The 15,554-nt window shown below is 26.5% G+C and overlaps 1 protein-coding gene and 1 non-coding gene across 2 annotated transcripts in view; one reads left to right on the forward strand and one right to left on the reverse strand.

Moving 5' to 3' along the window:
* LOC107457443 (neuronal acetylcholine receptor subunit alpha-10) overlaps positions 1–15,554 on the forward strand; it is a 99,657-nt gene that overhangs the window by 15,445 nt on the left and 68,658 nt on the right. The window lies entirely within an intron of this gene.
* Positions 11,073–11,144, reverse strand: TRNAC-GCA (transfer RNA cysteine (anticodon GCA)). The gene has a single exon. It is a non-coding gene; the product is annotated as a tRNA-Cys (tRNA).

Consider the following 15,554-nt stretch of genomic DNA (forward strand, 5'->3'; position numbering starts at 1 on the left):
AAATATAAAATTTAAACTTCAAATTTAGTCCGCCCATACAATTATTTTTATTAGAAGTAACTTTTGAGAAATAAATCTAATGCTTTATGAAGAACTTAATGGTTTGTTTTTGAATAAGATAGCATAAATGACATATAAAAAGAACGCAGTACAGTTTCCTATGTCCTTAAAATTTAATTATTTCACAAATTTCATGGATAACATTAATTTTGCGTAAAACAGATACTTTGAATAGTTATGATTAATTTTAAAATAAAGAAAAAAGGATACTCACCTGTAGTTCTGAGATTCCCTCGAATAAGTAAATGTACCTCCATGTTAGGCCCATGGGTAAATTTTTGTTTATTTTCTTTGCAATAAATCTTGACTTTTAAAAAAATTACAGGCTGTTACTGGTGTATATTAATCTATATTTAGATATACTAAAACTCCAGATGTAGGTAATGAATTGAAATATTTTTAATATTTGACTCCTTTAATAAATGTGCCTTCTTAATATATATATCAATTAATCAATCAAACTTAAACGGTGCAGTTGAAAACCATAATTATTACGAAATGTATTTAAATTCATTAACTATAAATTCAATACGTTATTTTGAAACAATATTTATACACAAATAATACTTGTTTTCAGGAGAAGTAATTTACATCTTTCTAAACTGAAAACATTGAGTTTTCAACAACTATAATCCTGAGTAGTTTTAGTTTTATAAATAACGTTAATTTCATTAAATGAGAATTACCACTTTCAGAATAACTAATTTAAGAAATGTTTTTACATATTGTACATATACTTTCTTATATGCTATACATTTTTCCATTTAAAAGCTCTTGAACATTACTATTTGCAATGTAAGTCAAGTATTCGAGCTTTGATTTTGATTTCCTTGTAATAAACATTTAAAATAAAGTAGTAAAATTACGAAATATTGTATTTTAAATTTAGTCTTTGGTTAAAAGATAATTGCAAATACTAGTATCTGAAGAACTTTTTTTACAATATAATTGAACCTTAATTTATGTAATAAATCATTTGTAAGGCTCCATTGTAAGGATTTTGATCTAATTTTACAGCAATAAAATTTAAAATGGTATTAAGCACAAAGATGTAAAAAATTAAGTATTTGTTTGATTATTTATTTTTTTAGTTTTCTGCAAAATGTCTGCGTTGTAAAATATAACAGTAAATTCCAAAAAAGAAATATTTTGATAGTAAAAAATTGTTTAAAAAATACAGAATTTTTTCACTGTTTTTAACCGTATCCGTGAAATGTAAAGAAATTCCGTTTTTTCTTTTACTGTTTTTACAGACTTTTTCGGTATATTAGATGGTTCAAAGCTCTTTTGTTAAGAAAACGATTTTCGTTCTTCTATTTTTTAACCTTATCATAAACGGGTTAAAACAGTCAGTTCAAATTCTAGCTTTAGCCATGCTGTTTTGCTCACCTTGCGATAACTTTGCTTTTGTTTCAAATTATTTTACGATTATTTTCCTTACTTGCTTTTGCTCTTCAGCAATTATTTTAAGGTTTTGAACATCATATAAAAATGCGAAACAACTTTATTATCAAAATGATTCTCGACCGGATTCATATGTTCCTTTAGATTTTTTGATTTAGATTCCCTTAGATTTAGATCATTTTTTGATGAATTAAGGCAATTTTATAAGAGCGGGTCAATGTAGTTTTAAATGTTTTTTACACTTAAATATGAGTTCAATAAGATTTTAAAGATAAAGAAATTGCATGATTTTTTATCATAATGAAAACTTGCTCTTCGGTGGCTCAGGAGACAAAGCACTCCCTTGCAATGGGGTGACCATGTTCGAATTCCGGCATAGACTGGTTGTACGAATTCTGCTTGTAGCTCTTAACAACTACAATGTTGACTCAGTTATGCTGTAAAGTTTTCTTTGTTAAAATAACAGACTTAGTTCGTTAAATAACGAATTTTGTTTGTTAGAATAACAGCACTTAAAAAATAAAAAATAAGTCTCCTGAAAAATAGACATCCGTTTATAAATAAAAATAAATTCTGAGAAATAAACAGTTATACACGGAACCCCAGCTGACACTTTTTTTCCGTAAACTTAACAGATTTAGTTCGTTAAATAACGAATTTTGTTTGTTAAAATAACAGCACTTAAAACATAAAAAATAAGTCTCCTGAAAAATAGACATCCGTTTATAAACAAAAAAAAATTCTGAGAAATAAACAGTTATACACGGAACACCAGCTGACACTTTTTTTACGTAAACTTAACAGATTTAGTTCGTTAAATAACGAATTTTGTTTGTTAAAATAACAGCACTTAAAACATAAAAAATAAGTCTCCTGAAAAATAGACATCCGTTTATAAACAAAAAAAAATTCTGAGAAATAAACAGTTATACACGGAACACCAGCTGACACTTTTTTTCCGTAAACTTAACAGATTTAGGTGTAAGAACAGTGTGGGAATTACATTTGTCTTTTTCTGTTGTAGAAAATCTTTCTTGTACCACGGGATAACACTTGGTGTTGCTATTTACTTTCAGTGATCTTAAATTGGTCCTAAGATATATTTTCATGTTTTCTCTGAGGGAGAAAGATTAAAAGCTAAATAAAAGGTACCATCAACGGATTTACACTATGTCATATTTAAGTTGCTTTACTTTAACTTCTCTAATTTTGCTCCAATTTCCTTAATTTTTATTTCATTTAGCTAGTCTTAAAAATTGTAAATTAAATTTCAAAATTGTTTGAATTCTTTTCAATTTAATAAGATTTTTTTTATAAAAATAATAAAATAATAACATCTATTTAAAAATTTGACAAGATATAATTTTTTACAAAATTTACGGATAATGTTTTTTAAATTGATTTCGCATACTTTTTAATGGTAAAGCAGAACAAAATTTTTAATATACATATTTAAATTATAAATCAAAAATGAAAACAAAAAATCTGCATGTTAATGTTTAGAAATCAGTATGCAGTAGCTCGGAAACAATATCAAAATCTAATAACTCACAGTTGAGGAAGATAAGATTAAAAACCTCAAGACATTCTTAATTGCACGATAAATTTGACAGGAAGTGAAAAGCAGTTATCAATATTTTCTTGAATTTTTCTTTGGCAATTAAGCTAAGTTCACTTTCTTCAGTGGTTTTTTTTTTTTGTCAAAGTTTGATAGCCTTTTTGTTTTTTTCCTCATTTAAATATTATATCGCCACACTTTTTTCTTAATTTTTTTTTCAAAGGCTCTGAAAACATATATTCAAAGCGAGAACTGTAGAACAAATACAGAATATATTTTTCAAAATAATTTCAAAAATGTATCTCCGTACCCCTTTAAACATTTAACAGAGAACTACGTTTTAAGATTACTTTGTAATAAAAACATTTTTATCACTCACATTTTTTTGCTAAAAGTACCTGAAAAAAATCCAACCTATTGTTTGGCTTTTCGGGAAATATTTTAACCAAATATTTGATCAAATTTTTTCTTTTAAACTTTTATTGCTTGTCACGAAGTTCATTTTTCCGTGTTAATGCGAATACGTGTGTAAATATTGCTGATACATCAGCTAAATCGAAACATAATATTTATTTTTGAAAGAAATTACATTGAAAAAATCTTTTCTTCCAGTTTTTACAATCTGTTCCTAGACTTACAATTTGTCATAAGAAAAAAATTTTTTATCCGACCTTTTAGTGATTAAAACAGATACTAATACGTACTATGCATTTTATTATAAAACAATTTCATCAATAGTTCAAGCAAATGTAAGAACTCTTAATTTTTTTCCCTCCTTAATGTTATTTTTATATAAATTAATACATAGTTTGATTTTTAATACCTATAAATTAAACAAATAAAATTTTCTAATTATTCAATACTAAATCTAAAGAAATGCTAAAATAATGCATCAATAAAAATCTTAGCTAATGAAATGATGAAATATTATTTAATAAAGTCTTATCTAATGTAATGATGTAGTAATGATTTAATAAAATTCTTATCTATTTCAATTAATAATAATAATATATTTTCTGCACACTATTATAAGACAATTTCATCAATAGTCCAAGTAAATATAAGATCTCTTAATTTTTTTTCTCTCCTTAATGCTATTTGTATTTTTATATAAATTAATACATAGTTTGTTTTTTAATACCTTAATTAAACAAATAAAAAATTTTAAGTATTCAATATTAAATTTAATGAAATACTAAAATGATGGATTAATAAAAATCTTATCTAATGAAATGATGCAATATGATTTAGTCAAAATCTTATCGAATTAAATGAGGAACTAGTGATTTAATAAAATTCTGATCTAAGGCAATAATGAATTTATCTAATGAAATCATAGGCCCTTTATGGGGAAAAATTACGTTGTGATTATAATTCTTTAACCTTTTAATAATTATCTTTTTTTATAAATCGTAAAACAATCTTTCTTGAAATCTTAAAATAACCTTTATTTAAGAATTAATTTTATTTCTTTGTTAATTTCTTCTATTTTAGCAGGAGCTTTTGCTTAAATAAGGGGATATTAGTATTATTATATGGAGAAAATTTCATATCGTGCAAAAGAAATCAATTTTTTTCACCTGCATCAATTTTTATAAGTAGCAGTTTTCTCGGGAATGGTTAAGTGCTATACCCTTCGTGCTGGCCCATTTCTGCTTTTTTTATCTAGAAAAAGAAATAAAAAACCTTCGTACATGTCATTGCCCATTTCATAATTCCGCTGCGTTTAACAACCCATTCCCCTGCTTACTATTTTTTNTGTTTTCTTATTTTTTTTTTTTTTTTTTTGAAAAAAGATTGATTTTGGGCATTGTTATAGCTCAAGTAACAAATATTAAAGGAAGTAAAAGCTTACATTATAATTGGAACCAACTACAGCCAAGATAAAAATCTCCAAAAAAAAGAGCGATTCGTTAAAGGCTGATAGTATGTAAATTAGCTGTCCGGTTATCACTAAAATTAGACGACTTTTTGCCGTTGTCTACAATGCGGAAATGTTCTCCAAAAAATTAAATAATATATTTTATCTTCTTATAAATGCTGTACTTCAAAATAAATAAAATGTATGTCATTAAATCGGCGTAATAAGCGAAGTTCTAAACCAAAATCAAGTTAACTGATAAGGAGACGGAACATCAATAATTTTAAAAGCTATTACTGTTTCACTTTTTCTATTACCCATTGGCAAAATGGGTCTTAGTTTGGATTTGATGGCGTCCACACACTTTTCAACTGTGTTTAAGAGTAACAGTAAACAGTGCGCATGCGCCGTCATTGTATGCATTGCTATGGCAACCGCTGCTGTTTTTATTTTCATTAGCAGGCATTTTTAATGTATTTGCGCAACAATAATTTAAAGTATTTTTATATTCTTTTTATTATTAATGTATAATTACAGGCTTGATGGTGATTTCAATATAAATATGAATGCTGAAGAAGGAAAAGTATTTTTTTGACGTACATAAGCAGGATTTTAAAACCAATCCGACGATAAACATCAATTGAGACAGTTTTAGCGACCCACGATTTGAAATGTTGAGGCGTTTAACGGAATCAATCCAGAAAGAAAAAGCATTTGACCAATGGGCAGCCAGTAATTGTAATAAGGCGATCACAACTTTTTATTATTTTTTAATTAATAACTAAAATCAAAGTGTTTCTAATTTAAGAAATAAGTAAACCTATTAAAAACATAAAATACTAGAAAAAAGAAACTAGAAGAGATAGTAAAACTGATATAAAGTAAAATAAATATAAAGTAGAACAGATTTTAAGAAACAAACCATGCTTATTTAAATATTTATGTATTTTCCTATTTTAAAAATTTATTATGTTCCAATTTTTAGAGAACACTTCCTTCAAACTAAATCTGTATTATCGCAATTAAAAAAATTTGAGACTTTTTAATTGAATTTTTCTTTTAATTTAGAGAGACGATCTATTTCGGTGAAAAATAATATTCTGAAGCAATTATGGGGGTTAGCGAGCGGAAGAAGGAAGGAGCGCGGCCTTTTAGGGAATAAAAAAGTTATGAAAAAATCAGCAGTTCTAATATTTTCATTTTCGTTTATTTTTTTATTAAAATTTATATTTAAAACAATATTTATTTAAGAAAAACTAGGCCATATTATACTGGATTTAATTCCTTCCATAAATAGTGTTGTTTTTTTAAAATAATAATTATCGGCTACACTGTTAAATGGAAGATGTTTTATATATATTTGATTGAAATACTCAATTTGTTTAAAAAGTCGAATCAGTTAGTCGTAATTTTTTTCATCTGCATGTAGTAAAAAAGAAAAATTATTGAAAAATATGTAACTGAATCAAGTTTAATTTATTAATATTTTACTAATAAAATTTTTTAATTAGGACGCGATGTTAGAATTTTCATCGTTTTTTTTTCCACTATGCTGAATTTAAAGTTATTTCTGAAACTTTGTAGACTTTTTTTTTATCTAATATTATTTCTTTTTTTTTTAATTTAAAAACTGGCTATCTCAAAACTTATTAGAGGTAACAGCATAAAATTTAAAAACATGTATTCTAATTATCATTATTCAATTTGTCTTCAGGAAACTGGAAAAACATGTTCAGATTTTAATTTATAACTTTTTTTTAAGAGAATTATGAAGCTCTATTCATCAAACCTGGGTAATGCTCTCCATTCATTGTTAATGTTTTCTTTACATTAAAACTCGATATTTTTCAAATAAATGATCGGATAATTAAATAATTATTTTTTTAATAAAATGTATAATAACTATAGCATAAGAAAGAAAATTTTCATAACATATTAATTGTTATTGTTGTTGCCACTTGACAATGACAGCCAGCCTGCTCGGTGAAACTAAAAGAATGTAAGGCAGAGTGTGAGTTTCTTGTTTTCTTTCTGTGAAGCCATCTATGACCAAGAATATGACTTCAGCCACATTCACGTCACAGCCCGTTCATAAGCGGACCCATTCATTCATCACAGACCGTAATTTTGGCCTGAATCAGTGAACAATCAATCTCTAATTTAGTATCCCTAGAGGTATATGATTTGTTATGGGAGCATAGAGGACTTTGAGACCCGACAGATTTAACGTGCATCAGTCACCATTTACTTCACGGAGTGTTTTTGGCCGGTGGGGATCAAACTCAAGCCCCCTTGGACACAGCCTAACTCCCTGACAACCAGGCTATCCCGGTCTTAATCTTAATCGTAATGAAAAGAACGATTTATTGGATTCGTAAAAACTCAACTGCATATTATAAAAAAAAGAAGAAAAAGAAGAAGAAGAAAACTTTAAACTTAGGAATAAATATTTATGTGACTTAATTAGAAGTTTTGAATGAGATTAATTTTTTTCTAACTTTTGATATCAAATCAAGCTCGAGCTTATAAAATGATAAAGATCCAGAAAAAAAAAGATCCAGAGAGAGATAAATGCATTTCTCCCTTCAACATTAATTATTTAAAGAAAAAAAAATAGTAATGAAATAAAGTTGAAAAAAGGCATCTAAAATTGCAATAATTATCAAAAATACTGGAAGTGGAAAAAATCGTTTTAAGGTAATAAATGAAAATGATCTTTTAGCACGGTAACAAATCAAAATTATCACATTTCAACTCCGTAGTTACAGTTCAGCAGTCTGTAAATCGGCCAACAATTTTTATTATAAGTGGAACAGTTGATAATTCCCAAATATATAAAAGAGTCTTATATTTTTTTATTCCATTGTAATTCTTGTACATTTTTCAACATACCTTGGCAATTTCAGGTTTACCTTTTGTTGTATATCTATAATTTCTATTGTTGATTATCTATCCATAGTGTAGTTATAAGAGTCTTACAGTTTAGGCACGAAAAAAAATTCACGTTAAGTTGAACATCCAAAACAGCAGTGACAGTTTTTTTATATATAGAGAGAGAGAGAGTGAGAGATAATAAAAATAAAAAATATGACATTTAATTAAATAAACTTTTCAAACACTAAATATAAAAAATACTGAAAGCAAATTAGAGTATGGATATTTTTATACAAATAGCATTGAAGCATAATACTTTTACATTCACCAAATATTGAAAACAAATTTAAATTTTATCTCTTTTAGAATGACACATAGAATATTTGTGATTTTTTTGTACTTTTTTTGGGTATAGAATTTTTCCTAACTAAATATGCATTTCTGAAATAATTTTTTTAATGCATTACATTGTTTTTTCTTTTCTCACTAATACGAAATTTCCAAAAAATTTTTTTATTTAGTAAAGCATTCATTGTTCGAAAAGTTCCTAGAAATGACGCTCTTTAATAAGTTTGGTGCCTCTTACGAAAGACCAACAAGATCAATCACGGGATGTCCTTTGGTCAATCAATGAGCACTTGAAGGAAGCGGGGTGGCAAAATTAGATTTTGTGAAAAGTAGCCAATAGCTTAGAGGCTGTTGGCAGGAACTGGACCATGTCTCTCAGATTAATTGAAGAGCAGCTTGGCTTCCCATGTACGTTTATCATGAAGAACGGATCTTTGTGAGCCGGGAGTGTGGTACTGGTTATTGACAAAAACTTGATTTTTTAAGAGAACTGTACAAAAAAGCTATTTATATATCTAGAAATATGGGAATATTATATTGGATCTAGTTATATTCACATTAGATAGAATAAAATAAATTAAAAAATTGTGAAAATTAAATTCAGTCAAGATATCCTTTGGAGAGCAAATTTAGAAATATTTGAGTTTAATTTTTTTTTAATTTAGATTTATGAATGTATTTTACAATAAAACATGGTACTTATTGATTGAAACTTAAGAATTTCTTTTTCCAATGTAGAATTTTTTTCTCAAATATTTTTAATTATTTAGGAGGTAAAAGTGGTTATAAAACGATGAAAAATATTTTTTAAATTTTTTATGAATGCATTCTTTAAAAAAAACAAAGGTTGAGGTAATATTATTTTTTAGGTTTGCTTAATATGCAAGGTTGGTAACTTGAGAAATTATCTATTTACTTAAGACCAAAAATGCGTCAAAAATAATGAATTGACACTAAAATCGTATCCTATTTGACTAAAACGTAAGAAAATACAACTAGACGTTTTTTTTCAGTTTTGAGATAAAATTTAATGCATCAGTTTTGACTGTTAGTGTGTAACCTCTCTCCCAAGCATATAAAGAACAATTAAGCATAATTTCTTGTAAATTAGGTTAACAGATTTTAAGACATTGCATGAAATTAGAGAAAATAATTTTAAAAATGTAGATGTAAATGTTTTTTTTTTAATAAATATTTGAAGCTGCATGTTTTGGTCAAAAGTTTTCTAAAATAATTAGTTAGATATTTCACGTAGGCAATTTAATAATAATTCATCACACCTAAATTATAAAAGTAGGCACATCACTTTCGCTAGACGTGGAGAAAGATTTTCGTTGGTGGCAGAATTTCATTACGAAGGTTAAACGCACTACGTTTTTCATTTTAGTTGAGGCAAAAAGAGATTTATTAGTGTTAATAAATCTCCAATTATTTTAAGGACTTTAAAGAACTTTCAATTTAAGCATTTTACTTTAAGGTTTACTACAAAGAATTATTAAGGATTTATAATTCACTTATTATTTTTATTCTTTTAATGTATCAATACCATTATTATTTATTAATAATAATTATAATTATTCTTTTTAGTCCCCTTGGATAAAGAAGTTTTTTTCTAATTTAATTTACTTCAATTATTTTGTTTTTCTATTCTCTGTTAATTCTATATTGTCTAAATGCGGTACTTGCAATGAAAGGAAGAAAATTTTTACTTCAACATTTAGGAAACAATTGTAATTTGAATTAGTGCTCCATTTGAAGTTTGAAACTTCTAGTTATTCAAAAGTTAAAGCTATTTATTGACGATGGATAATTCGCAACAAGTTCTTCTTTAGCCTTAGTGGCTCAGTGGATAGGGCGCTCGCCTTTCAATAAGGCAAACCGGGTTCGAATTCCACGCCCAGCTCGCACCAACGGCAGTGCTGACGTAAAATACTCTCAATGGTAGATGGATTATGGGTTAGAGTCCCCTTGCTATCAGGCTAACCATGGAAGGTTTTCGTGGTTTTCCTTGATTTTGGGGTTAACCAGCAGAGAACTCTAATTTAAATTTGACTGCTGTAGTTACTTGGAAAGTGAACTGAATTCGGTGATAATATCATCATAAATATTGCTTGTTGGCAAAAAATTAAATGATTTTATTAGTTTTTATAAAGAATACACTAAGGCCATCTGACTCAAAGATGAACTGCAGATAGCAAATTATTGCACGTTATTTCTTTGGGACAAAATAGTATCAAACTCTCAGTTTTACAATCATATATATACTAGTTTTACTAAATATATAAGCAATACTAGTATTCTGCCGCAATGGTAAAATTAACGCAGTCTTATAACTGTTTAATTTTCGAACTATTCCACTAAATTCAGCAGCAAAAAGTTGCAGGCATATAAGAAACCTATATATCTTACGAAATCTATTTATAAATGCGTAAAAAATGCAAAAAATACCGCTTCTGCAAACATAAAATTTTCGAGAATAAATAAATGAATTCCCATAAAAAAGTTATATTTATTTAATTAATAAATTCATTTTTTTATGTAAATAGAAAATTCGCCTTATGGATATTTTTACTACAGAAGATATGTGCTATGTCATTTTTAATTGTTTTATACCCGTGTCTGCAGTCGCATGCCTTGCCACTGAATACATATCTTCCTTATTTATCAAATTCAACTTTCGTGCATTGTAATATTATTTTCATTGTAATATTAATTTTGTTCAGATTCAGAAACAAAAATCGAAATTTTTAATCATGTTTTGAAAAAAAAAGCGAACTACAGAATAAATTTTATTCTTCTAATTACCTTTTATTTAATCTAACTTTTCTGTTGTATTATTTTAACTTACAATTGAAAGATATTTTAAAAAATTTAAATTTCTGTTATAAGAAGTTCAGACATTTTTTTTTATCAAACTTCCATATGATTTTTAGTAAGTGAATGCATTTTTTAAAAAAAAATAGAAACAGGGGGCACCCGGGTTTGAACCGGGGACCTCTCGATCTGCAGTCGAATGCTCTACCACTGAGCTATACCCCCACATAATCGTTTGAAGGAATTTTGATTATGTACAATTCTAGATAAAACTCGTATCTTTCATTTTCTCTGATACCTATTGCGTAACGACGTCGAAATCACTTTTGCGACCTAACATCTGTTACTCGTTTTCTTTTCTTCGTTTAGTTATTGCTGCGGTTGAAAGTAACTAAATTCTTTTCTTATTGTAACTTGTTCTTTCATTGTGTTGTTTAAAGTCATAAATTTCAACAGCTCTATAGGTAGGTTTGTTACCAAAAATATCATCATCTTTCCAAAAGCATGACTTTTTTTTTTTGGTATTATTATTATTTTTTTGTATTGGCGTTTGAAGTCCTTTTTATTGCGTGACGGTATATCCTTGCATTTCCAGAACGTATAAATCGTCACACAAATATATTGATATAAAAAATTAGAAAACATATTTTTCCTTTCGCTTTTAAGGCTTATTGCAGCATTTTTTATTAATATTAGCCGTTTTGAGAAAACACTTGGTCAAACTTGCTAGCTCGACTTTTCTGCATGGTTATTAGGTACTGTGATGTTTCAATAATTAATTGGGGGGCGAGTACAACTAATTTAGATTGTCAACATTCACTCATAAAATTAAACGAACTCTAATGCGTTATGAGAGATTTAAGAATACCAAAGAAAGAAGGAAAAAAAAACTAGAACACCAGGGAAAGACCTTAACTCCTTTCAAGAGTTGAAATCAATGATTGCGGACACTCTGAAAATTCTAATTAAAATAAATATAAAAAATCTAACTACCTTGCTTTTTGTTAAAACGAATGAAGACAATAAAAAAGCATATAAAACATTGTATATTTTAAGTATAGATTCAATCAAACTACAGAGAAATATTTTAAAATAAGTTTTAAATTGGAATTATAAAACATTACAGTTACAAACATTTATAGGAAATTGTATAATACATTGAAAATGGAATCTATTTGATGCTTCACAATATCTATTTCAATACACCAATCATTGTATGTTACAGACCTAAGCAATTATTGTCGCAGCATTATATTTGATAATATCTTATGACCAAAAACTTTAAACAAATAATGGATCGATGTAAGAAAAAAAGTTAAACATATAGCTAATTGAATATTAGTCTATCGATTCAATCATAGTATACCAACGGCGGAATGGTTGGTGGCATTGCAATCATCATTGCGCTCCTGCCGTCTTTTTCTCAATATTATTCTGATAAAATCGAATTCTTAGTTAGCCGACAAGATGATAGGAATTTTTTCCTTGAACAGTAAAACCTTGAACTTTCAAACCTTCTTAATTAGTTAAAAAAATCTCATTTTATCTTCAAATACTAGTATTTCTTACAAACTTGTTTTTTTTTTCTTGCATCAGATTCACATTGTTTTCTCTTTTATGATTTCTTTTATTTAAATAATATTTCAGCTTAACAAACAGTTTGTAAAACCTTGAAACTTTTTTTTAATCTTTTCAACCGGCTGTGAACCAATTATGCTTTAAAACAGATTTTTGTAGTAAATGTAAATATTTTCTACATTATTAAAATACTATTTTTCCTAAACATAAAATATTTTAATACTTCTAACTAATTGCTCCTTTTTTCCTAATGAAATTCATATCCTTATATAGTTGCTTCGTATGTATTATAAGTAATTTCCCTGCAAAAAGCTCCACAGTAATGAAGAGAAAAAAACGTAAAATCGTTTAGCAGCAGTTCTTAAAATAATGTTTGTTTTTGATGAAGTTTCATCACTAACAAAACAAAGCTTTTCTTGGGGTCTTTTTAACTGTGACCGAGGCTTGAACATTGAAGCTTGGTGTTTGCTGTTTTAGTCACTCATTAGCTAGGTGAAAAGGACGTGAGGTTGAAAAGGTTATATGTGATTAACCAGCTTGAAAAGAAGTCTAGACTTCATTAAAGGTTTCGAAATATTCGCTAACAAGGAAGGTTTTTAAAACAATGAAACATGGATACACGAGTTAAACATGTAAGAGTTAAAGTATTGGGTGGAGTATCGGTTTGGGAAATGTAACTAAAAAAGTGGATGTTTTAAGCGTGATATTTTCTTTTCATGCGGGAAAACTAATTTTAAAAAAGGTTAAAGTAGTATATCTAAAATTAGTATATATTTTATGAAAGATATTTCCTCTTTACGCTTGATAAAGATTTTAACAAAAGTTAGCGTAGTATATTTAAACTAAGTGAGAATTTTATGTAAGAAATTTTTTCGTAATTGAGTAGATTTTTTTTTTTTTAAATAAGGTAGTATATCTAAAAAAAGTAGTCAGTTTATATATGATATCTTTTTTATACCTGATAACAGTTTTAAAATAAAATATAATAAAAATTTTAAAAATGTAGATATTAAATAGAAATTACTTTTCCTGATTTTAATTTTTTTTTCCTGATTTTAAAAAAAAAATATATATCTTCGAAACATTAGAAATTCAAAATATTAATTTTTAGATACATTTTGATTTCTTTTAAAAATATTTTTTTGAAATATTTACTTTTTAGATGCACTTAGATATTTTTAAAACCTTCATCAGGTATAAAAAAAGGAAATACTCTGCAAAACATTCTGTATCAAATTACTGTATGAAGTACGGGTATTTTGGATGCATCATCTGAAAAAACCCTTTTAGCATAAAATCCCTTTTTAACGCAAAATATTAATTCGTAATTTTTACAGTAATATTTATTTAATTAGAGTGATTCACTGATTTTACTGTTATTATTACTAAAATAATTTGGGGTATATCAGCTTTGTGTTCCGTAAAAGAAAACTTGTATTTCATGGTAAAAGATACCAGCCCCTTGAGTACCGGCATTTTTTATTGTAATTTAATCCGAAGTTTTTTACAATTTCGTTTTTCTTCCTTGATGAGGATTTTAAAATATATTAACTCCTTGATGATGATTTTAAAATGTATAAGTACGCCCAAAAAAGTAACAATTTTGTATAAAACTACTTTTTTGCACTTCATAGAAGTTTCAAATTATGACACTGTAGTATGTTTAAACATGTAGATAATTTAAATACATTTTAAAGTAGATAACCTAGAGTATTCATAAATTTAAAAGTGAAAATATTTTAAATGTTTTACTTAATTTTCTATCTTGACAAAGATTTTAAATAGCCTAAACTTAGCATGTATGTCAAAAAGTGGTAGTTTGAATATGTTTCTTATAGTAATGCCTAAAACATTTTATGCCCTAGTTTTTTTTTAATTAAATTATTTTATAAGGTTTTAAAAAATAATTATATAAAAATATATATAGTAGTTGTTATAGCTAATAATTTTTTCTAAGTGCATTTAATTATATTTCAATTCAATACATGATAAGGAAAAGATTTAAACATTATCTATAAAACTAATTATTATTTATAAAAAAATTAAACAAATTAACATAATTTTTTGCAATAGCTTTTACCCTTTAATACAGATGGGACCCTTTTATATATTTTTTTCTGAGGCTCTAAATACAAGCAAAAATATATTTTGATATTATTTGATTTTAATAAAAAGATTAATAGTTACTAAAAATTCTGTTAGATTATCGGAATTATATTTATACTAAAAATATAAAACATAAAAAAAAGTAGTTTGAAAATAAAATTTCTTCATATTAGAAATTTATTTGGAATAATTGATTTCGTAAATTAACGAAAATTCAATCAGAACAACTGTTTTCCTTTAGCATAAATAACAGCAAATAAAAGCAAATTTTAAAAGTTATTGTTTGGATGTGAGCAGTGTGTGGAAAATTTTACCTTTAACGCAGAAAATGTCGCCAATGTTTCATGCTGTATTTCCCAATCAAAAATTATAAAAATGCTACGCATAATATTTTTCACTTATTTTTATTTAAATTAATTCAAAATAATTAAAAAAAAACGTATAAAAAATATGTTCAATAAAAATTCTGCGTCAAAGAGTTAAAATATCGGTCAAATATTTTTTTAATTATGCAATCTAAACTGAAACTCATTTTTAAGCTCCTAATTTATTTTATTAAATTTTATTAAAGGAAGCATTATTCTTGATGGGCATTATTCCCTCGCATAGTTTTAGGTAAGTAAAAGTGACTTATCCATTAAACATTATACTGTATAAGTCTAGATAGCATCTATCCCTAATTCGTGTTAAGGAATCCCTTCCAGATAACAAGTTTAGTGTTAATGACTCTCATTAAGGTCTTTGATGAAAAGAGCGAGTTTTCTAAAGAGTATTTAATGCAATGCAAGGAACGATAAAAGATAATTTTTTTTTTATTCTGTGTTTCTATAGCTACATAAAAATACACAAAAGCGACTATCTTTGAACTAATTATCCATAACAGAATAATAAAAGTTAGATTAAGTGATATTATAATTAGATAATTAGATTAATATTGATATACTAGAAATA

This window comes from Parasteatoda tepidariorum, chromosome 2, assembly GCF_043381705.1.
Source record: "Parasteatoda tepidariorum isolate YZ-2023 chromosome 2, CAS_Ptep_4.0, whole genome shotgun sequence".
Classification (NCBI taxonomy): domain Eukaryota; kingdom Metazoa; phylum Arthropoda; class Arachnida; order Araneae; family Theridiidae; genus Parasteatoda; species Parasteatoda tepidariorum.